A 22,361-nucleotide genomic window follows, 5' to 3' on the forward strand; every position below is an offset into this window, starting at 1 on the left:
CTTCAGTTGTTTAAGAAGTCTGTTTCTCGGTACTTTTTTGAAAAGTACATTACAGCGGCTGGCAAAGTTATTAAGTGACAAACTCTGAACTACGAAACTTGAAGATGGAAGAGGGAGACTTTTTTTCCTTCCGATTCTGACCACATTTATTTGCATGGTTCCTTGGCCTCCTCAGCAGTGCTTTGCTATAAATCAAAACAAATGAAGTTGAACAAAAAGTCCATAAAAACGCATGTCCCAGGTTCCTCTGGCAAAGCTTAAAATCCAGTTGAATGCTGACAGTACTTCTTCACTACTACCTCCAAGATTCAGCCTCTAGTTCATTATCTCTAAATATCTAAGATTTCCATCTGTCAAATTCTGGCTATGTCACTTGTAGAAGTACAGTAGTAACTGCGTGGTCTGTGTAAGCCTCTCTCAGAGCAAGAGATTTGTGCTAAAGCTGACATGCTTCTTGGGGAGCAAGTGATATTTCCCCACTTTTTTATTTCTATTCCATTACAACGTGCATTTGAGACTGCTTCAGATGGCCTTCGTGAAAAGGGGTGATCTTTCAGGTTGCCAAGTATCAAACTGTTCAGGGTTTTATAGGTTAAAGTCAGTATTTTTTTAGCATCATTCAGCAACTGGTGGTCATTCAGGGCATGTTATAGAACAGTGGAGTCATGTGCTTCTCGGCAGGGGACGCTGCCTAATGATGGCACTGCAATGTCCTGAGCTGGGGAGGAGCAGACCTGCAGTGAAGGAGCGGTCTCTTTCTGCAGTATGAACAGAGAACTGCTTTACTCTGGCTTTTACAGATAAATGAATTCTCTGGAATAAGATCCTTCACTAAGTAACATTTTCAGGTTTTTTTTATTCTTGCAGTATCAAAATTGGACACTTCGGGATAATTTTTACAACTCCGTTGACTTGAAAGGTCAATTAAATGTAACCACATGTGAAGTTAATGCTTTGAAAAGGACAAAAATCCTTTCAATAAAAATATTGGAAAAGTATTGAACTGTCTTGAAAGCGAACAAAAATAACTGCTATACTAATCTGATGTTTTTCAACCAAGGAAATAATATTTAGATGTTGGGGTTCATTTAGCAATAGTTTGAAACCCTCAGAAAGGAAATGTGTATTACAGTAGTAAATTAATAAAAATAATATGTAATGTTCATTTAAAGGAACTTAGTTTTATGTAACAAAACCATCAGAACTTGATGAAAAAAAGTTGTGCACATCCATAACCTTCTTTGAGGTAAAAAGGCTAGACACCTACACAGGCAGAGGTACTGAGAATCCTGCCATGACTATTTCTTGGAGCTGTACAAGCACTGAGCTCTTCTACTACATTCAGACAGCGTATGATGATGTGCTTTCTAAGGTTAGTGAGCTTACTGGGTTTGTGTCTTAGAGTTCAGAATTAAAAGCGATGTGGTACTGACTTTGGTAACACCTGGCATGTTAGTACATTGTTGAGAGTGTTTATTATAAAACTTGAATGTAAATGTTACATGGCTTTGGACTTCGCTTTCTAGTACAGTGGAGTGTTCCTAGGAATACAAGTATTTTGCTTTGTCAGAATTGCTGTTTCCCTCTGGTGTATTTGCTTTTAATTGAAGTCTGCTCTGTGATTTTATTATTATTATTTGCACAGAATCGTGCTTGTCTTTTTTCCTGCAAGTGAACACAAATAGCCTTGTACTCCTGCTGTGATTATTATGCATAACACCTCTGACTCAGCAGATCAAAAGTTATGTTTGTTGGAAAACAGAATTAATATTTTCTACTTTTTTTTTTTTTTTTTAAAACAGCTTAAAAATAGCTGTGTCAAAAGAGATTATGCTTTTAACATGCTAATCCACTAAGCCATCGTACATCATTCTGTAGGGAATGTTTTTATACCAGGCAGCTGTCTCTTACTAGAGTCAGTCTGAGAGGTTTCAGGTTATCACAGAAATACACCCATAAACTCGAATTCTTCAGGAGAGAGACTTCTTTAATAGTATGTGTAACACGTGCATTATCAAATTGCAGCCTTTTTTCCAAGAATTGTTTTACATGTCAGTCTGCTTTGGCCTGATCTAAAGCATTCTGGCCATTTGAGACAAATTGATGATTAAAAATGGTGAATGCAAAGCCCTTTTCTCGGCGTAGGGGCATTAACAGTTCCTGGTTTTAATGTAGAATATTAGATTGTGATAGCCAAACACCTGAAAGGAATGCTTTACTGATTACATGGAGGTTAAAGACCAATGAGAATTTGTGCTAGATGGGTTGGAGACTGGGAAATTCATGGGAATTACCCGTTTCAGTTGCTAATCTTGCTCCATGTTCCTCTGACACTTTGTTTCCTGAAGTGGCATTTTCCTCATTCAGTGTTTGTAATTCTATACTGTCTCTGTGTAGAGAGACACACAAAGGTGGGAGACAGCAATACTGACTGCAGAAAGGTCTGTAAAGCACACAAAGTACAGCTGAAAACTAAGTTCTGTCTTATCTTTTCACTTCAGAACTGCTCTATGCTACTGGGAAGAACAGTAGATATGTGTGTGAAACTGAAATTTGGCTGTAGGTTGACTGCTGCTGTGGGTGCATCAGTGACCGGGATTTTTTTAGTTATTAGATATTAAGGCAAGCAATTTGCTTTTACTTAGGTGAATTACAGTGCAAAATTTGTTGGAACAGCTTAGCAATAACTATTTTCATTTTCTTCTTGCTAATGCTAATTCAGAGTGGTACAACATGAGAGAAATGTTTAGTTATTACTACTTGATACTCTGTTCTGGCTAGTTATGGAGCTCGATTTGATGTTATCTGTCAAATTAGAGTATTTAACTTGAAAATGTGCTGCTGCTTGACTGGTGAGCTGGGACATTACCTACTGTGATTTCCTAGTGGCAAGATGTCTGCAGAGAACACTTCGAGACGAGCTTGGCTGTGCATGAAACTAATAGAGTTAGGTAGGGTTTGACACGCTGCTTCTTTTGGGACACTGAAACACCTTTTGCAAGTAGGGCCAATGTATTTTGCACCAGAAATGTGGGTAATCTTTTTTAAGAGAGTCCTCGTTTGGTGAGATGAGCTCTGTAACTTGATGTATGGTTCTGTGCTTGTTACACAAGTGGTCTCTGAATACACACAGCCATAGCTCAATGCCTTGCCTTGCTGACCACTTTGTACCCAGCCACCAGCAAACAGCAGTGCCAGGATGAGAGACGGGGAGAATATGGGAGAGGAGGTAGCATGTGGTACAGGGTAAATGAAACACCACAGGGCCTACACTGAGGAAGCAATGACAGCCCAAAAAACTAACTGTGCTTTGTTGTTAGGCTGTCTATTTGTTTGTGAAAATACATCCTATGCAGTGCGTATAGATTATCTTGGTGATTGTAATGTTTGCAACGTGGAGTTTGGTGGAGCTGCGTGGAAGTTGCTATGCCAGTCTTCTTGTAAAGTGTTTTTAAGTCCACTGCTGAATAAGATGGTGTTCCAAACAGCCACAGTTTGAAAAACTGATAAGGAAGGAATTGTTGTAAATTGTTTTGTCCTGCAGCTGTATGCTTAATCGTCCTGGCAGATAGTCCCTCATTCCACCACGGCTGTATTTTCGCTCAGCAATTAGATGAAGTTGCCTACCTTTGAACCGATTCCTGGAGTTCGCCTAACTTGTGTGGAAACGATTGCTGCAAAAACAGCTCCCGAATCGTTTTGTGGAGCTGGGTTGTTAACTGCATTAGTAAAAGCTGTGCTTTGGCTCACCACTTTCACATTTAAAACCAAAACAAACAAAAAAGAGAAAACAATACCTAGACACTTCGGTGTGTGATTAGGATAGTTATTGCTCCGTTTGTATGTATGGCCAGTGCAGAAACAGAGACTGTCTCTAAATTCAGCAAGTGGTGTGTGTTGCTCTAAAGGCAGCAAGTGACTCATGTGACTGTCTTAGCAGCTGGGCAGCGAGATTAGAGAGCTACTATGTACACATTCCCTTACGAGGGGTCCAAGCTATTGCTAAATGAAAGTTGTCTTACTGCCAACAACTGAGTAACGGGCATAAGAAAATATAGTAAATAGATGTGTCATCAGGTTAGCCCCGTGGTCATTTCAGGCAGTCTTTAGAGTGAAGAAAAACGCCTTTTTCAAGATTCCTGTTTAAAAGAATCTTGTCTTTTTTTTTTTTTTTTTTTTTTTTTTTCCCTGACGCACCGACTTTGTGTGAGGTTGCATATCTATTGTCCCTTTAAATTTGCAGATCCATGAAAGTCATCCTGAAATGGCTGTTTCTGACACTGCAGGAAAAAATGAAAATGTTAGTGAGTGAAGAATCTTATTCCAAAGAAATCATTTATTTGTAAAAGTACTAAAAATATGCTTGTATCATGAAGTATTTTGATTTGAACTGAAATTGGCAAAGTGCGTACTTCTTGGTCACTTGCTAATTTGAAGACTTATTCATGATGTTATTCCTCATGTATTTCCTAATTGTAAGAATTTGTGAAGTTCGTTCCAAATTGTCTTTAAGTTTTCCTGGCATGCCAGTATGGATTAGTAGAATATGTATTCTTTTTTATTTTTTTCAAGTTTCCCTAATCTAATTTTCTTTTTTTTTAAACTCAGATGCTTGCTTTTCATAAGAAAGTTACTAAACATTTGTGAATGCTTTGTCCTTTATAGATACGTGTTTACAGTCGCACACAAATGTTTAAACTATTATTTACAGATGTAAATACAAAACTGTCACCCTGTCAAACACCTCTGAAGGACTGAACCTCCTAAGGACTCATTTCAGTCCTGAGGACCAGAGGGTGTACACTTGACTGTTGCAATCAAGTAAATTGATACAGAAATCAAGAAGACGTGAATGCGAAGCTCCTTAGAGTTATTTTTAGCATCAACTTTCAGACCATAATTATGTTTTACAGACGAGGATGTATTTGCCAAAGAGGAGTTTTTGTATTTGAAACAACGAGGCAGGCAAGAGGTCAAGCCCTTGATAAATTCCTTATAGTAAAAGAGTACCAGGGTGTGTGTTCCTAGCCATCATCACTGCATCCCACTGCCTTCAGAAGGAGCAGACTGGTTGTTTCATTGCCTGCTTCAGGTTTTCTGGGTTTCTGCTTTCTCTCCTTGCCCATCTAAAAATGACTTGTTTCCTATATTGTTACTCTTATTTCACGTTCATCTCAAGTTTGTGCAACTGTTCCTCAACAACAGTTCTGATTTATATTTCTAATGAAAAATGTAGAGCATAAATTTGTTCAAAGTTGTCAGTGCATCTGAAAGCTACCTTCTCAAGGTGGGCTGTTGTTTTAACAGCACTATAAAACATCTTACTGATCTGGTCCTTTTGTCTCTCTGTTTATTTTTCTTCATAATGAAGTCTCTTATTGTTTAGTATTTTGAAGTCTTTGATTTATAAGCATTCTTCAATTGTTGTTTTTTAACTTGTTTTGACTCAAACTCTTCTGAATCTTTCCTTGCTGTTTTTAATGTAGTACTTTTCCGTACCAAATTGCTTTTCTACTCTGCTTTCATCATTTTTCTGTCACGCATTTCTCAGTCTTTGCAAAAGAAAAATGTTTGTGTTCTTATTTCTTCCCTGCTTAGCTGGATGGTGCTCTGTGACAGAGGAGCACTAGGAAACCCAGGGATATTTGTCTAATGGTGAGGAGCTCATAGATAAAGTGCTGGCAGATTGCGACCAAGGACATACCTGCAGTATGTATCATCCTCTGAAATGCATCAGATACACTACGTGTGTGCGTCAGAGGATTCTTGTCTGCTCTCCTCGCTGAGCTCCCAGCAATGCATATCTCCCAGCAGAGTTTCAGCCCATGGGTTTTGCTGTCCTGTGTCCTGTACAACAGCAGTTCCCTGGGCTCTGACCTCGCACACTGGGGAAGGGCTCTGCTACAGTGTGTGGCTTGCTCTGGGCTGCTTCCCTGTGTCCTGCAGTGTGCTCTGTTTGTTCAGAGCACCTTGCGCACCACTGGAAGAATCGTATAACGCCGTCCTGGGAGGATATTTGCATGAACTGGACTTTGGCTTGTTTGTTTGCTCCTTTCAGAATTATGTCCCAAATTTCTGAGGCACAAATTTCTGCTGCCCCATTAACCAGGGGGAAGCATCCTCTCATACAGAGGAATGGTTCTAAGCTATCTCTATCTAAAAATACAAAATATTCTTTAGAAAAGTTGATTTTCAAGTGGCCAAGGGGGAACAGCCTAGCAAAATCAGCCCAAAGTATCTCATATTTGTGTGAGATTGCCTTTTGTAAGCAGGTGTGGCTTAAGAAAGGTAGGAAAGCATCTTGCTTGATACAGTCCTTCTCCTCTTGCACCCTCATGCCACTCTGTTCTTTAGAGGGGAGTCATTGTGGTGTTGGCTTTTCAGGGCTGTTAGAAAACCATGGACATTCTGAAGGAAGCTGAGGTGCTCTTCCTGATGCTATTTCTGTCCTGCTGAGAGTTTCGCAGTGCTACTCTGGTGGTGTGTGCCACCTACCCCATATGCTTTCCTTTGACAGGAAGACCTACAACTAAGTAGGAAAAAATGGTCTGGGGGAAGTTGGTAGCTGTCGTTTCATTTTGGTTTGTTGTTTTGTTCTCAGCCTGTGCTCTCCAGCAGCATTTCTTAGGGGTAGAGTTGCAGTCTCTCAACTTTTCTTGCACCGCTGGGGGCCTGGCGGATTGGCTGAAAGCTGTTAAATCCATCAGAAGCAGGTCTAGATCTCTGGTCTCAGATGTGATCGCAGTATCTGAATCTTTTAAGGAGCGATGAGCTTCCCAGTGATGAGAGAGAACTTTCAGCCGCTGCCTTTAGAAAGCGAAATCGTGGTTCTGGTATCCTCTGAGAAAGGAAGCCTTCTGGGGCAAGCTTGCAAGTAAAGCATGGGAAGGAGCGGAGCCTAGATAACTGAAGCACTCTTCTCCAGTAACTATAGATACTGTGGGCTTTCACGGGAGAGCAGTGGACAGGAAGAATGTTTGTTTCTAAGCACCGATGACCGTGTAAGAATAAATAGAGCTAAAGGAGGCTTTCGGACTTGTGTTGCTTTGTTCGCGTGCTTTAAAAAAAAAAAAATAGCATCCATTTTTAGGATTCAGTGTACTAGAGGCTGAAAAGGAAAACACAGCAGGCATCTGTCCTTCCCCTGTCAGGCTTACAGAGCTGAGCTGAGAAGTGTGGAAAGGAAAGCGGGGGGAAGCAGTTAAAGTGTTTGCAGTTGCATATATGCACGCTTTAACTTTGTGTGTCACTTTAGCGATGGTGGGTGACGCTCCTGTTGTTAAACCAAGTGGTAAAATCTTCTGCCCCCCGTTTACACAAAGCCACATTACGTTCCTCTCAGTCGCTGCCATGCGCGCTCCGGGGCTGCCCTGCGTTTCAGGCCCTGGATCACTGAAGGCACATACCCAGCGGGATGCTCGTTCTCGGAGCTGTATATATCCCGCAGATGGGAGTTCACAAGCCAGTTTGCTGGCTGGAAACTTATACATGGATCTTGACAATGGAACATATTTATGCAGAGTTCTGGTATGCTCCCTAGCACATTTGATGTTTTGCCGCAGGCTCTGGATACTTGGAGAAACCCTGCCCTGCAGCCCCAGCCCATACCCTCGCGACGTTACCTACGCGGTGGTACATCGTTTCTGCCTCTCGTGATGGAGAGCCACAGGACCTGCACCTTAGGCACTTCGATACCAAAACGAAGCAGCCTGCAATGCGTGGCCAGGGTAAAATCCAGCATGAAAATAAAGTAAACGGCTCTTGTGGTTTTCCTGAGGGTTGTTTATTAAGAATCAAGTTTCTGTGGTGTTTTTTTTTTTTTTCAGGAGAACCTGTTTTGAGATTACTAGGCCTAGTTTTTCAAAACTATTGTTTTCGTAATCTTTTGAGAACACAGCCTTCGCTGCCTTCCACTGCAACTGCAGGCATTAAGTATTTCTGCAAATCGCTCCTTGGAGACCCATGCCAAGGACCTGGAAAATTAATGACCTCTTCTATAGTGTTCGATTTAAATGACAGAGATCTCTGGTAGATTCTGAGTTCTCCAGGACAGCGTTCAATTATCCGACTCAAAAGATTCGTTTCTGAATGACTAAAGAGGTTGTGGAAAAAGTAATTGAGGAAAAAAAAAAATCCATCTGGCCAGATTTGGGCAGAAGTCACAGGAATGACAGCTTGACCACTGTTTCTGTCTGATTTCAAGTCTCCATCCCAAAGAACAGGGGTTCAAAACTCTAGGAGAAGGATAAGTAGGAAAAATCCGTCAGAGCTTTTTGATGGAAGCAAAACTTTTTTTTCCTTAGATTTTTTTTTTTAACGTCTGTACTGTTTTGAATGAATAAAAAGCAAAGAAACAAAATACTGAAGCAGACACTAACTTGTAAAACTTCAGCCCAAACAATGGCAGTTTGGCAGAGCCATCTGTTGTCTTATGTAGAGAAGTTTGTCTTATGATGGCAAGTGTTTGGCAGCATCGTGAAATGCGATACTCCTAATTCTGCCAATAGTAAAATATGCTGGGTTTGAGCTAGCGCGTGCACCTACTGACAGCACTGTCAATTCTTGTGTGAGTTAACAGAGGAATTGTCTTGCTTTCAACTCAGGCCTGAGATGAAGAATCCTGCTTTTAATCAGCTTGATAAGTGCTGATCAAATCTGTTTAGTAAGAATGATTACACCGGTGTGTGTATCAAAGCCCAGCATTTTGTATCTGACAGTGGCAAAACCAAACGTGTAGTGGCAGGCACAGGAACAAGCACGTCACTGTAGCTTTCCCAGAGTATTCTCCTGGTCTCCAGTAATTTGCTGGTCAAAGGCCAGATGTGGTGTTTTTTTTATTTACCAACCCTTATTAGACTTTTTCCATGAACTTTTTCCTGTGACCTTTTGAGCCTCTCAAGCGTCTGAGCACCCTGCTGCAAGACGTTCCCCAGCAGAAGCATGCGAAGACCATGTACCATAAAGCAGGCAGCAAGCCACTGTGTCTCTGTCTTGAATACCACACCAGAGAGAGATGTAGAATGGAGAAAATACAGGAAAACGTGGTAAATATGAACAAAGTAGTGAAGCAGCTTCCACACAGGAAAGGTCTAAGGAGACTTGGATTTTTCAGCCTGGTAAGAGACTACAAAACACAGTAGAGGTTTCAAATCACGGGCCATAAAGGACTCATGAATGAGGTAGATGAGATGAAGGAGGAGCAAAATTATCGAGAAGGCAAGAGAAATAGTAGGAGGTTGGTTCAGAACAAGCTAAAAGAAAGCAGTGATACTTCCCCAAAATCCTGTGTGCTTACCTTTCCTCGTGGCCTGCTGTTGGCTGGTGCAGGGCCCCTGGCCTGACCTGCAGGGTCCATCACCATGCTGTGCTGGGACCTCCAATGTGGGACTGGACCAAGTTGCCCTGGCTAAGATGAGTGGCTGGCTGTCCCAGGAATCACGTCCGTCTGTCTGTCTGTGACCCGGTGTAGGTCCACCTGCAAACTAGTTACGTGTTCCTCCATCTTTCGACATGTAAACTGAAAAGCAGTGTTTTGCTGGCTAGAAACCCTTTTAATTTCCAGCCTAAACTTACTTATGGTAAGCTTATATTTATTTTTTATGCCAAGCCTTCTGACTGTCTTTGGTGTAATTATTAAGACCTTTTGTGATTACTTTTTTTGTCAGATGTCTTGTTATGCTACCCAAATAAATCTTTTGCAAATCTGTATTACCAGATTTGTACATGGTGTTCCTAGCAAGATTCTGATAGTAATGTCTGTATGTCCCCTTCTGCACTGGAAATACTGATGTTTTTTGAATCATTTTATTTTCTTTCTTCTGCAACAGCTCTCTTTAGTGTCTTTTAATAGCTGCTTATAGGATGGTCATACACAGACATTGTCCTTCTCTGCTACTTCCAGGTGATGACTCCTCACTTCTCAGCAGAAGTCACTAGTCTCTAAGTGCATTAAGTTCTCCTTTGTTGCAACTTTTCATCCCCTTTCTGTCGCAGCTGTCCTTAAGATTTGTCGCACTTTTCCTTATGGGTTGTTTCAGTCTGTACTAAGCTTCTGGTACCTCGGTTTGCATTTTCCACAAATTTCGGTAGTGCTCACGTACAGGCATAAAAAAGTACATATGGAAATGAAAATGTTGAATCAAAAAAGACTGACAACCAGTCTTGGCAGCACTCCATAAATAACATCCTTCCACTTTTCAGAGAGAAATCTGTTGTCATCTCCTCTTGATCTGCTGCTTTTCCTGCCTGGCCATCCTGGAACTAACCCCTCTCCTCTCGGCTCAGCAAACTGCAGCTCAGGTGGTGGTATATCGGCTGTCCGACTGAGCTAGACTACAACTGTTGTGGTTCCTTTGTGTAACGAGTATTTTGGCATGTTGAAGGAAAGTTGGATGTTTGACATTGTTCAGCTTTTAAAAATCATGTTACGTTTTATTCTATTTTCTCTCTACCTTCGTGTTTTCATTCTTTCTTTCCAAACATGCTCCAAGCAGGAGGCCGTGCTATCATCAGGTATAGTATGGCCTGATAACTTTTTTCTACCTTTCCTCAACATTGAACTGAGGCCAAAAAAACAAAGCCTTTCTGGATTTGATGCAGTTCTGAGACCCTCCCGTCTCATCACGTGGAAGCGTTGCTTCCTGTTAAATCAGAAGGTAGTGCTGAAATATCAGAGGTGGTGCTACATCCGTGTGCCAGATACTTGGGTTTCTTTCATTGATTCACCTTCCAGAAGGCCCCGTGTTGCTCTCGGAGGCTGGCAGCAGCCTCTGGTTGTGAACCGAGGGCTGTGAACCTCTATCTCACTTTCCCTGTAGTGGGAGTAGCCAGTTGAAACAGTTGCTGTTGCTTCTCCTTGTAGTTAGTGGTTGCTGTGGGCGTTTGGCAGGCCGGCTTCATTCAGGGAAGTGCTTGTGCCCCTGGTGACATGGATTTAGCCACCCAGTGCCTCTCACCCTCCCCACTGAGCTGCGGGCACTGTGCTGCTCCTCCATCCCTCTGTCCTCGGAGCCGTCTGCGGTCCCTGCAGCCTGGCGCTGCCTCGCCCCGGCCCGCAGCCAGGAGGTGGCTTGTGTCTGGCCAGCCCGGGGCACGGGCTGGGCACCGTGTCCTCTGCCCGCGGCTGGCCCGGTAAACAAGGCGCTGGTTGGGCGCAGTTACCTAATGCTGGAGGTAGCTGCTCGGCTCTTGGGACCGCTCCAGAGAGGGGAACGTAACCGCTGAAGCTGCTTGCCAAGTCAGATATCAAATCTGATGAGGAATCAGGCCTTGAGGTTAACTGCCAGCAATTATCTGTACCGTATCTATACCCACGCTGAGTGATTCTTCACTGTTTTGTTTTTAGAAAATTAAAAAAGGAAAAAAAGCATGAGGTGTCTCAGTGCTGGTTCCCACAGCCCTGCATTTGAAGTGAAGTAGCAGCCCTCATCCGTGCACGTACAGCCTTTCGGCTACAAACCCCAAAGTTTTGGTGGCAACTGATGCAAGAGTGAGGCTGAAATACAAATGTCTGATGTTCTCAGCTCCCATTTGGGATACAGGGGATACAGGCCCCTCCAAAAGCTGTAAGGACACAGATGGTTTCAGAAAGGGACACAGAAATCATCAGGCCTTTCTACCTTTTTTTTTTTTTTTTTTTTTCTTCCCAGCACTGAGCTGCCTTTCTTAACCGTTCCTCCACACAACCCTTCCTCTCTTTGGCTGCTGCGTACCCATCCCTTCAGCAGCTGGGGGTGAGGAGGACAACAAAACAAGTGTCTCGCGTGTGGTCGGTAATACGTAGCACGCGTGGCTCAGTCTGAGGAGCTTCCAGCTCTCTCTGCAGGAGGAGGAGATGCATACCTTTCGTTACTCCTGCAGATTTCTGCGATCTGATAGGAGGCCGGAAAGAAACTTAATTTCTACAGCCAAGTCTGTGTGTTACTTTCTCGTGTGTTGCTGCTGACGGAAAGCTTGGGTGGGTGCCGTGCTGTCAGACTGGATTACCCAGTGCTTGCTGTCATGAACCCTTTCTTTTCTCCTAAAGGTTGCAGGTTTGTGCACTCACAAACATCGGTGGCATGGGCGTGAACCTCCACATCTCCCTCACCTGCCCTCTGCTACTCGGATTTGTGTAAGCAGGGTGGTTGCACTGGGAAATGTGGAGTTGTAACGTTATCTGTTAAGAGTAGAATAAAACCTGCTAAAACAAGTAGTGTGTAATCGCACCGGGTTTACTTCAGATAAGCCCGTCCACTGTTGTGTGCAATTAGACCAAGGTTTTTAAAGGATTAATAGCTATTATATTATAAGGGATTGGTCAGTGGTAGGAAACAAGGCTGCCGGTGAAAATTTTCTCAGAGCGTCCAAATGCAAAGATCCCTTATTTAAAATTTATCCAGTTGTTTAGCTTTTCTTAGCAGAGGGTTCATAGGTCATGAAAACAAGTGCTGTATGAAATTTCAAACACAATGGTCACCTGCTTCTAAAGAAAAACAGTAGTATTAGCTCGTTTTAGAAAGCACCACAGTTATTTAACTACCGCGTTGTGCTGGCGCGACATGCCCCTGCTCATTTACATCCATCTGTACACTAAACTCTTTTGATTATTCTCCTGTTAATTTTATTTTTAGCTGCAGAAGCCAGCACGGGCTCCCGAGGATTTCATTGGCTTGGTTTCTGGACACTTTTTCCTAAGAAAAGGTGACCATACCAAGGCTGTGAATAATCCTCTCTGTGCTCAGATCTGTTGGACAGTGAGCATTGCCTTGCAGTTAAACCTTGCTGCCTTGCCTCTGCTTTGCTTCACTTCACTTTCTAGTCCCCCCCCCTTCCCGCCTCCTCCCCCGTTCACAGTATTCCCTGTTTCGTTTTTGTTTTGTTTTTTAACCGACTTGTCATCTGCCAAATAAAGGGGAGGGAAGCGATTGCTTCCTTATGATTGTTCTGTTACGGGAGCCTTGTTGTTCCTAATCCACCTATAATTTGTCTGTTTCCTCTTCCTTACTCTGCTTTCGCCCCTATCTCCTCGTCTATCTCCTCACCTTCATCCCCATCCCTCCTCCTTCCTCGATCTTTGATTTTGGAAGGAGCCGGGAGGCGTGGTTAGATGCCAGACGAGCTGGGTTATTACTTACACAGGGAAACTTCATCCTGTCTAACAAGTAAGCTATTCGTAGCCTTGAGGGATATATCTAAAGGGCACAGAGTTTCCACTCAAAATTTAAGTAGATTAGATTGTGTATACATATTTGTTGTGACTTGGCAGGTGTCCCAGTGCCCGAGGTCTTAAAACATATACTTTGCTAGACTCGAGGCGAGCTCAACTGCGTGTTTCAGGAGACGCTCTGGAGCGATGGGAGGCTGCTCCTTGGAGTTCACAAAGGTGTTATCCTCTATAGATCTGACACAGCAGGAATTCTGACTACCGTTCTGTCTAGTCCTTGTGTTTTGTCTTGATATTAGCAGCTATCAGATGCTGCAGGGGGTGGTATAACCGTAAGACACAGAGGAGCAAATCCTCTCTTAACTCTCTGCTGGTTTGGATCCCGTCCTGGAAAAAGAGGGTTGCTATTATTTTTTCTGAAGCCCTCTTAAAATCGCGTTACAATTCGGGATGATCCAGTTGGAGATAAGTGTTGTCTGCCTGACTGTACGTTGTTGCCTCCTGGCAGTACATCCCACAGGCTAAGACTTTGCTGTTAAAAATAAAGTATTTGTATTTACTAGTTTAAAAATCGCTATGCTGTGGTATTATCGGATGTTTCTCATTGTCATAAGAAGAGTTGAAACTATGTGACCAAGTTAGTCTACTGCTAATTATTTTAATAGTATGATCTCGTCATCTTGTTTAAATCACGAAATAAAACACAGCCCCGATACTCAGGTGCTGCAGATGCACTGGAGGGGGAACCACAAAGCTAGACCAGCTGTATTTGATGAAATTCCGTTTGGGATGGCACTTTCCCTTATAAGGTCCAATGACCAATTGTTTTGATTATTTAGAAGGAAAAAATTCCATGAGAACTGTTACTGAAAATGACTAACTTGGCATTAGCGATCTGTCGCTCTTATAGAGCATTGGATGCAATACTGAAGTTGACTGAGATAGCTGAAATGTCCTGCTAGCTGCTCAACGCTTCAGCTGCTCAGACATCTTCACATTCATGTGTGACCTGTTTATTACTTTTTCTTGTAAATTGCTAGTGATATCTGTAAATAAATACCCCTTTTGTTTGTGGTGGGGTCAGCTCAACATCCAAGCCTTTGTAAATAAAAAGTACCCTGTGTATCTAACAGAAAACTTGAACGCTTGGTGGCCTACAGGCTTTTGCAGCCTGGAGATGAAGCTCAGGTTTTACCATTTTCGAGGTGAAATCCTTGCAGGAGGATGGTAGCGCTGTGCTGGGGAAGCTGCAGGAGCCCCGGGGGTAGGAATTGGCAGGTCAGGTTGCGTGGGAAGGGAATACTCCTCAGAGGGGCAGACGATCAGGTGGTTTTGTTCCTTTATTTAAGCGAGGATTGGAGGCTGATAAAAATGCACCAGCTGATAAGCAGCACATCCGAGCACCGCTGCTCAAAGATACAGAGGTGGTATCAGAGAAACGGGACCAGGGTCTATCAGACCTGAGATGTGTGTCCACCTGACCCGTTCTTTTGGCATCTCGGTGGCTTGAGAAGACGCACTTGAAAACAGTCAGTGCAGGTGCCCAAGCCCGTTCCTGTTACCTATTAGAGTGGGCTGTTAAAGTCCGAGGATGAGGAATGATCTGGGGGAGGGGGTTGGGTTTTCGTTGTTGTTTTTGTTTTGTTTTCCCTTCTGCATGATATTTTTCTGTATGTTCAATAAAGCTTTGCCCTAACAAATCAAAACGGCATGACAAATTTACTGTTTTTTTTCTTTTTCCTTCTGTTTTGCTTTCCTAAGTACGGAAACGTAGGATTCAGTCAAGCAAATAACGTGCAGAACTGTCCCTTTGTAAACCTTAAAATCGAGGCAGTGAGAAAGAATGTCTGGACTCCTGATCACTGGGAAATAATTAACAATCTACTGTGGTTCTGTCTGCAGTAGGATGTTACCTTGACCACGCTAGTTCCTGTCAGTGCCGTGTGTGTGCTGAACTTAATTCTCGAAGTCGTATCTAAAAGGCCTACCGGCGCAGTGAGTTAGTTTCCTCTCTGAGGTTTCTTTGAGTTACTAGCTTATAATGTGCTAGTTTGTTTTCTGCACTCTGTTTCTTCCCACCTGGCTCCCTGTCCGTGTCCTCCTTCACTCCAGGATTGTCCAGTCTGGATGTAAATGCACCAGACGTGTTGGCTTGTACTTGTGGTAATGGCTGCAAACAGGTTGCTTGTGGTGAGTTACTGGTCACGAAGGGTCTGCAAAGGCTCTGGGATCATGTGGCCTCTGGTCTGACATTACTCAGAGGAGGATCATTGCAGGATGGACTGGTACAGGTCACTGCCGTGTAAGTGAAAGCCAGAGGGCACACCTGGGCATGGCCTCAGGGAAGCTTTGATGCAAAAGACCACAAAGGGTGCGTCAGAAGGCGAGGGAACGCAGCGGGGTTCTCGATGAGTGCCCTCTGAAATTCCCCAGGCTGGGGTTTTGCTGGTGACATTGCCACCAAGTCCAGGAGTGATGTATTTATTTTTCTCCCCGGATGGTGCACAATGCCACAGCAGAGGCCCAAGGCAACCAGGTAAAAGCCCAGCAAATAAAGGTCAGTAGCCTCACCTATGCCACACTGTCCGGCCCGGCCTGGGCCTGCTGGAAGCACTGTGACTCATCAGATGCGAACAATACTCAAGAAACAGCTACAGGATCCTGCAGAGGCTGGAGGAGGAAACCGATCCAGTAAGTATTGCATGCCCAATTGCACAATCATTTCGCAGCAGGGTTTTAAACTACTTTTTCTGGGTTGGAGCGTCCTGGCGCAGGTAGCGGCCTTCCCCTCGCCGTTCAGCTCGGAGCAGGCACGTGTCTTTATAAGCTGCAGGCTCCTCATCCACACGTATGTGCTCTCACCGGCCACCTCCAAACTTCTGTGCTTCAGCTCTGACCCCTGCGTGTCTTCTTTTCTCTTACTACCTCACTGGAGAATAACAGCCTTACAGTTGGTGCTCCTTCCCTGCCATCCCCCAAATTCTTGCACATGCAACCCAGTAAATTCGGCTCGTTCACTCAGCTAACCTTGCCTAGTTGTCAGTCCTGGTTTGCTGAAGGAAGCTTTGCTGTCTCAGCTTCCTTGTACCTCCAATTCTCCTTCCCCCATTACCTACACTCCCTACCCTCTGTGTAAGAGCCCCATCCCATGAGGAGTGGCATGAAGTCCTCTTTGCCCAGGTCTCCATCCTGTATCTACCTTGCCCTGGTTGTTGTCTGGAGGAGTTTAGAAGGACCAGAGGGGTGACCCCACTGTCGGTGCTGACATACCTGGGAGCACGCTGCCCTCTCCCTGCCTTCCCTGGGGTGCTTGGCTATGCGGGGAAGGCACAAAGCTAGATGTGGCGAGGAGCAAAGCCATGCCAGCTGAGCCAGGGCACAGCTCGGACCCACACTCTCCAGCATCCTGGCCCCTCATGTGGGTGGAAGGAGAGGGGACTGGGGGGCTGGAGGGGAGCTTGTTTTTGGGGGTGGCACAGTTGTAGAGGATGGGTGGTGTTACATGGGACTCGTGTTGCCTCCTCCTGTCTGCGCCCCTCACCTCTGCCCATGCGAGCTGCCCTTCAGTTCTAAGCGTGGGTCTGACCTCCTCCTAGTCAGTGCCATCTGTGACAATCTGTGCCAGTGACATGGGGATTATTAAATTTCTCTCTTCAGTACCAGACCCCACAAATACAAGAGCTCTTGATCACGGTTTTTGGTGCTTGTGCATTTTTCATATCGTGTGGTTTTCTTTCTCTTGCTCCTGCCCCCCAACCTACTGAAATGGCATCCTCCTCCTCAGGCCGATGTAGAAGCTTTAACAATTCATTTCTTTGCTGTGCCAAGTCCCAAACACGAGTTGCGCTCCTCTGCCTCTTTCCTCAGCTGATTTGATCTCCTCTCATTTCCTCCTCACTAATCACAGCCTTCCCCAGCTTTGGTTATGCTGCCCCCCTGCTCCAGACCTTAGTCATGCTCAGAGTGTTTATAAATCTTAATGCAGCCTCAAATCTAAAGCCACGCTGTCGCTGAGTTTCATTAGCGTGCTGAGGGTGAAGCGCCCGAGGAATTTCAAACTGCTTTGCTTTTCTAAAACCTTATTTAGCATAGTGGGCTTGTGGAAACGTAACAACTAGGACAGATTTCTCTTAATTTTGCACTGTGCTTTACAGTAACTTGTAGGAACCACAAAAAAAGAGTGCGTGGGAGGGGGGGTTGACACAAATATGGCAAGGTAAAGGAGTTCCTTTTTTTTTTTTTCCTTCTAGGAAATGTTCATTTATCTTGTTAGCAGGTAACCTTGTAGTGCATTATCCCTCTTTGCCTGTTGTCTTTATAAATGAGGCCCTTGCACTTCCCAGGAATTTGCCAGGGAGTAATACCCTTCAGCTTAAGGACAGTTAGTTGCACGTTTGCACAGTTACAAATAAAATCCCAACTGTCTTTTTTCTATACAAATAATAATAATAAAAAATCAGAACTTTACATTCAAATGCCTATGCAGCAGTGCCTGACCATTTCAAATTTTGAAACAGTAACAACCAACTTAACCCATTCCGCATGCCCCAGAAAAAAAAAAAAACACAACAGCATATGTAGTATGTGGAGGTAATTTGGAAAGCATCCTGCAGGTTTGAAGGGAACACAGTGAAAAGAAAAGCTGGGAGGAAAAGAGTTTGGATGTGGTTGAGAGGGAAGAAACCAGTCAGCATTATTGAAGTAGCTTGTAATAAGTGGGGTGAGTGGTAACTTTATTTTTTTCTGATTTCTCTTAGCACGTAAAAAGCTGCAGCCCATGTGAAGAGGGGAGTTATTAGCTAAAAGATAGCCATCAGATTTCAGAAGATAAATGAAAGGTGGATCTGAACCTTGAAATTGTCAGCTCAGCGTGAGGTGGCAAAGGCAGAATGGTGAAAGGAGGGTTTCCTGGAGAACTCCCGGAAGACTGAAATGGATTGTGCAGTTCTGGAAGGGGACAAGAAACAGGCAATACAAAGGTGCTAAACATAAACAGTTGTAGCAAAACACTGACCAAGCATTTCACATCTACCTGCAGCACCCAGCAAAGCATAGATGATGCTCCATAAGGAGACCACTATGCTAGCTGAGTTAATTAGAAGTGTTTCCTGACAGTATTTGGGATCTCACTCCTTGCACAACCTACTGTTTTTAAGGGTTTTTATTATTATTATTGAAAAAGTACCACCAGTGAAATCAGTAAATAAATCCCTTTTCTGAACACCTGTCTGAAACACAAACTGAGTGCATGACTAATGTAAAGCTCACCCTGTCACAACATTTTAAAAATAAAATTAAAGTAAAACATACCTTTTTGATGGCAAATTTTTCACTAGTTTACAGCTACTTTCCCGCAGCAGGAAAGGAGCTCAGGCGTCTTGTTGGACAGCTCATTACAGGAATGTACTCTGGGACTCGCGAAAGCATCTCCACTTCATGTTTCCATCTGCCCTCCAGGATTTTTTCCCATAACGTGCGTGAAACATTGCTGCATACCATACAGTCATAAGACTGTTTTTTATTCCATCCTTTTTGTCACCGTCTTCCTTCCACCTTTCTGGAAGCCTGCCCTGCTGGCAGCCTGCAGCTGTTCAAGGCAAAGTCATGTGTGTGTGTTTCTACCGTCACTTCACGTAGGCTCGGAAATCAGGGAAGCTGAACTAAGTTGCTTTAAAAAAAAATAGAGAACTCTTGACTACACCGGTGTCTTGGATTGTGGAGAGCAAAAATGACTTTGCAGAATGCAGATTTTTCACCACAGACCGCCTAATATTAGTACTGGTGAATGCTTACTGTGATAAACTGTGTCTGGCAGGACTGTGGGGGAGTGCTCTGTCTTGATGAAGTCCTAAATCTGTGTGTTTGGGAGGCAGAGATGGGGATCGAGCAGGGAAGAGGTCTGTCTCTCGCCACCTGCTTCTGTGCCAGCGAGCAGCCCTATCCCTCCAGAGCTGTACGTGACCTCCTGCGCATTGACGGGCCGTGGAGCAACCTCCTCACGCTGCTGTGAGCCTTCCTGGCTTGGTTGCCCTGCCAGTAACGAGCTGATTATCTGGTGATTAATGGCAAAACTGTTTGGTGACTACATGCTGATGACATTTCATCAGACTGATAGGAGCTCCCAGATTAGTCTTGTAGCTCCAGGGCAGGCTCTGTATGGACTTTTTGGGAAGTTCTGCCTTCGCTGCCTGAAACTAGCAGTTGCTGCCAGTCTCCTGATCCCAAAAGTTGCTCTCCAGGTGGCTGCTCCGGATACTAACTGCCTGGCTTCACCTCCCTCTGCTGTGCTCAGTTGTCTAGGTCTAAATTACACATGAGTGCTTTTAATTGTTCAGCAATCTGGCGTCACATCTCAATTCTTGGAGATTCAGGTATGCACCCCAAAGCACGTTGCATGACAAACTGCAGCAGAGCACTGTGAACCAACTGCTCAGCACACCAAATGGGAAATGGGAACAAATGCAGGGCTATGTCTTTATCTCATTAGCAAGGATGCTCTCTTAACAGCATGCAAGCACTCTGTGGGTTCTGCATAAGCAGAGCAGGCTGGTTGTGTGTATGCTAACAGCATTGCGTAGATGAAGCTGGTTTGTATGAACCGAATCAAAAATACCTGCAGTGCCTGCACTGCACAGGTTGCAAAAGGCTCACTGACAACAGCTTTGCTGCAGACAACTGACAAGTTTGAAGAGGGATCTGCTTTGTTGCTGCATATTGTCCCTTGCTCCATGCTCTTTTAAGTCATTCGCATACATGTGGCAATAGGCCATTGCCTGAGATGTCAAGCAGCAGAACCCATTGGATCTCTCAATATATGTCTTGTTTCCACCTAAAGTACTCTGCATCTTTACTTATCCTCTCCTCAGTCTTTTGTGTTTTAGCTCATAAGGTTGTATGATACAGTCACACAGCATCAGAGCTATAGCAACAGTAGCAAACGCCATGTTGACTATCTGTGACACTTTTTATTTAATGTAAGGCTGTGGTGATCTATGAAGTTATTTTCTTTTCAGATAGAGCAGCAGTTTGTTGACTGTCGGGTATATTGGAGGATTTGCTGCAGCTTAGAAATTGGGCACTCTTTTTCATACTTTTTGCTTTACTTTGGGGGCTGGGAAAAGAAGCAGATGAGATGGGGGAGTCGTGATCAATGCTTTAATTGAAATAGCACCGTTAAATCATATAAAAATCTGAGGTTATTAAAAAAAAAAAAAAAGAAGAAAAAGCACTGCTATGCTTTTTCTGTCACAGTTTTGAGCCCCAGCCCCTGTTGTTCAGGCTGTGTGAGTAAGGACAGGACTGGGTTTCTGCTGTGTTCTTTGGGCTGCTGCATAACACACCATGTAAACTGAGGATGTGGCATGGGTACTGGGGGGAGATGACCCTTCTCTCAGTCACTTTATTTGTCTGTTAGGAGTTGTCTGTCCCACATGTGAGCTTCCTAACCATCTAACCTAACCTCATGAGGCAGATCTAACTCTCCTGTGAATGGTCTCTCCCTGTTGCAGTCACTTCAGCTTCTGTATGCTATTGCAATTTTTCAAACACTTCCTCCCACCACCTTGCCCCTCTTGAGCCTGTGTTAGTGAGATAGGTGATTTTTTTCCCTCAGCAGGCAAAAATTGTGGTGGGGTAGAGGATTTCTCCAAGCCCAAACGATGAATCACTGGTTGGATTGTTGTAGTCCAACGTTTTCTGACTTTCTAGCCCATGCTTATTTTACAGACTTTGCTATTTAAAACCTGTCCCTGCCTTCTGGCACCCTGTTAATTTCTCCAGTACAGCCAGTTCCTTTGTGCTGTCTGCATAGCAGACCTTCAAGTGAAATTGCTGAGCTCTTTGGTAAGTTTTACATTTTCAGCTTAAATGATGAGCACAGCACAAAGTAGCGTGACTGGTGGCTGCTTTTCTTCTGTGCTGTTCCAGTTTGGTCTGTCTCTCTCCGGCTGAGCCGGACAAGATCTAGCTGCACGAGATTATGCTGTATGGTAATAGATGTGAGTGGAGTTTGTTTTCAGTTCACCAGTGTCATTGTGAATTCCACCTGGCAGACCACAGTAGCAGGAACCCTTTTACTTGACAGATTGTTGAAACTGTTAAAAACATCTTGTATTGTGTTTCAGGGCAGATGACTCTCAGAAAAGTAAAGCTTTTAAATTTCTGTCTACCTGGTTATGCTCTGCAACCTAATTATGTTGTTTAAATGGTATATCCTAAAGGATGCAGGTTTAGAAAAAAATTCTGAAAGGTAAGGATGCAAAACAGTTTTGGGGGTGGTCCAAGACAGGCAGGCCTGCAGCAGGTTATATGAAATTTCCATCAGTCAGTTTTGATAGAAGCTACAATAAAGCATAGAATCAGTGGCCACACGGGTAGGTATGATTATTTGGGAAGAGTCAAAGACTCTTAGGGTCCTGTTTTAGGGTCCTTTTGGAGTTATTTGGAGGCATCAGTGAGAATTAAAGATGTTCTGGTTCAAAACTCCCAAGTAAACTATATAAAAGGCTTTTTAAGGCAACTAAGGAGCTATAATGCAGGAGGGAGTGTCTTTAGGTCTCTGCACAGATAACGTATTAAAGGTAGGATCAAAGGGTAGAAGTAAAAAGTCCATTCTCAATTAAAGGAGTGTCCCACTTAGATTCCACAGAGATCTGTGCTGTTCATCACACTCATAAATGGTGTAAGTTAGGGGATGAGCAAGTGGGTGAGCAAGTTTACTATGGAGAAGGGAGCCAGCCGTGAAGAACAGTAGAAGGACAAGGAAAAGCATACAAAGCTAAGGGAGAAGGCTGCTCCCGAGCCTTCAAAAGGTTCTCCATAAAATTGGAAGCGGAGAGACCTGTGGGACAACTTTTCCAAAGTATGCTGTGGATATTAGAAAGGGATGTGGTTTCTAAGGGGAGCCTGAACTACTGCTTGGAAGAATGATGTGCTGAAAGTTGCTAAATTAACAGAAACTATATAATGGTTCAGGAGGCCCCTGACATGAAAATAGTTGCAGGTCAGAAGAGTATTGGTAAGAAATGTCACGCAGTTGTGACCTGTTCTTTTGGCTATTACTGGAGACAGAATAATGGGCTAGGTGTACCATTAATCTGTCCCACACACTTACTCTCATCTTTTTAGATATAACAATGTCTTGTTTTACTCTTGGGACAAAGGAAAATAATGTTTTATATGGACATCAATTAATTCTTAATTGTATTAGTGTAGGATC

At 43.8% G+C, this 22,361-nt stretch overlaps 1 protein-coding gene across 6 annotated transcripts in view; it reads left to right on the forward strand.

Annotated features, from left to right (window-relative positions):
- PLAG1 (PLAG1 zinc finger) overlaps positions 1–22,361 on the forward strand; it is a 50,602-nt gene that overhangs the window by 10,199 nt on the left and 18,042 nt on the right. Inside the window, exons 2-3 of one of the 6 annotated variants that reach the window (XM_038175435.2) lie at positions 15,664–15,835; positions 17,902–18,123. The exons of 4 other annotated variants lie outside the window; for them this stretch is intronic. The gene's annotated coding sequence lies outside the window, so the exon portion shown is untranslated. The remainder of the gene's footprint in view (positions 1–15,663; positions 15,836–17,901; positions 18,124–22,361) is intronic. One more of the 6 variants, XM_072034594.1, reaches the window with a different exon arrangement.

Source organism: Anas platyrhynchos, chromosome 2 (assembly GCF_047663525.1).
Source record: "Anas platyrhynchos isolate ZD024472 breed Pekin duck chromosome 2, IASCAAS_PekinDuck_T2T, whole genome shotgun sequence".
NCBI classification, from domain to species: Eukaryota; Metazoa; Chordata; class Aves; order Anseriformes; family Anatidae; genus Anas; species Anas platyrhynchos.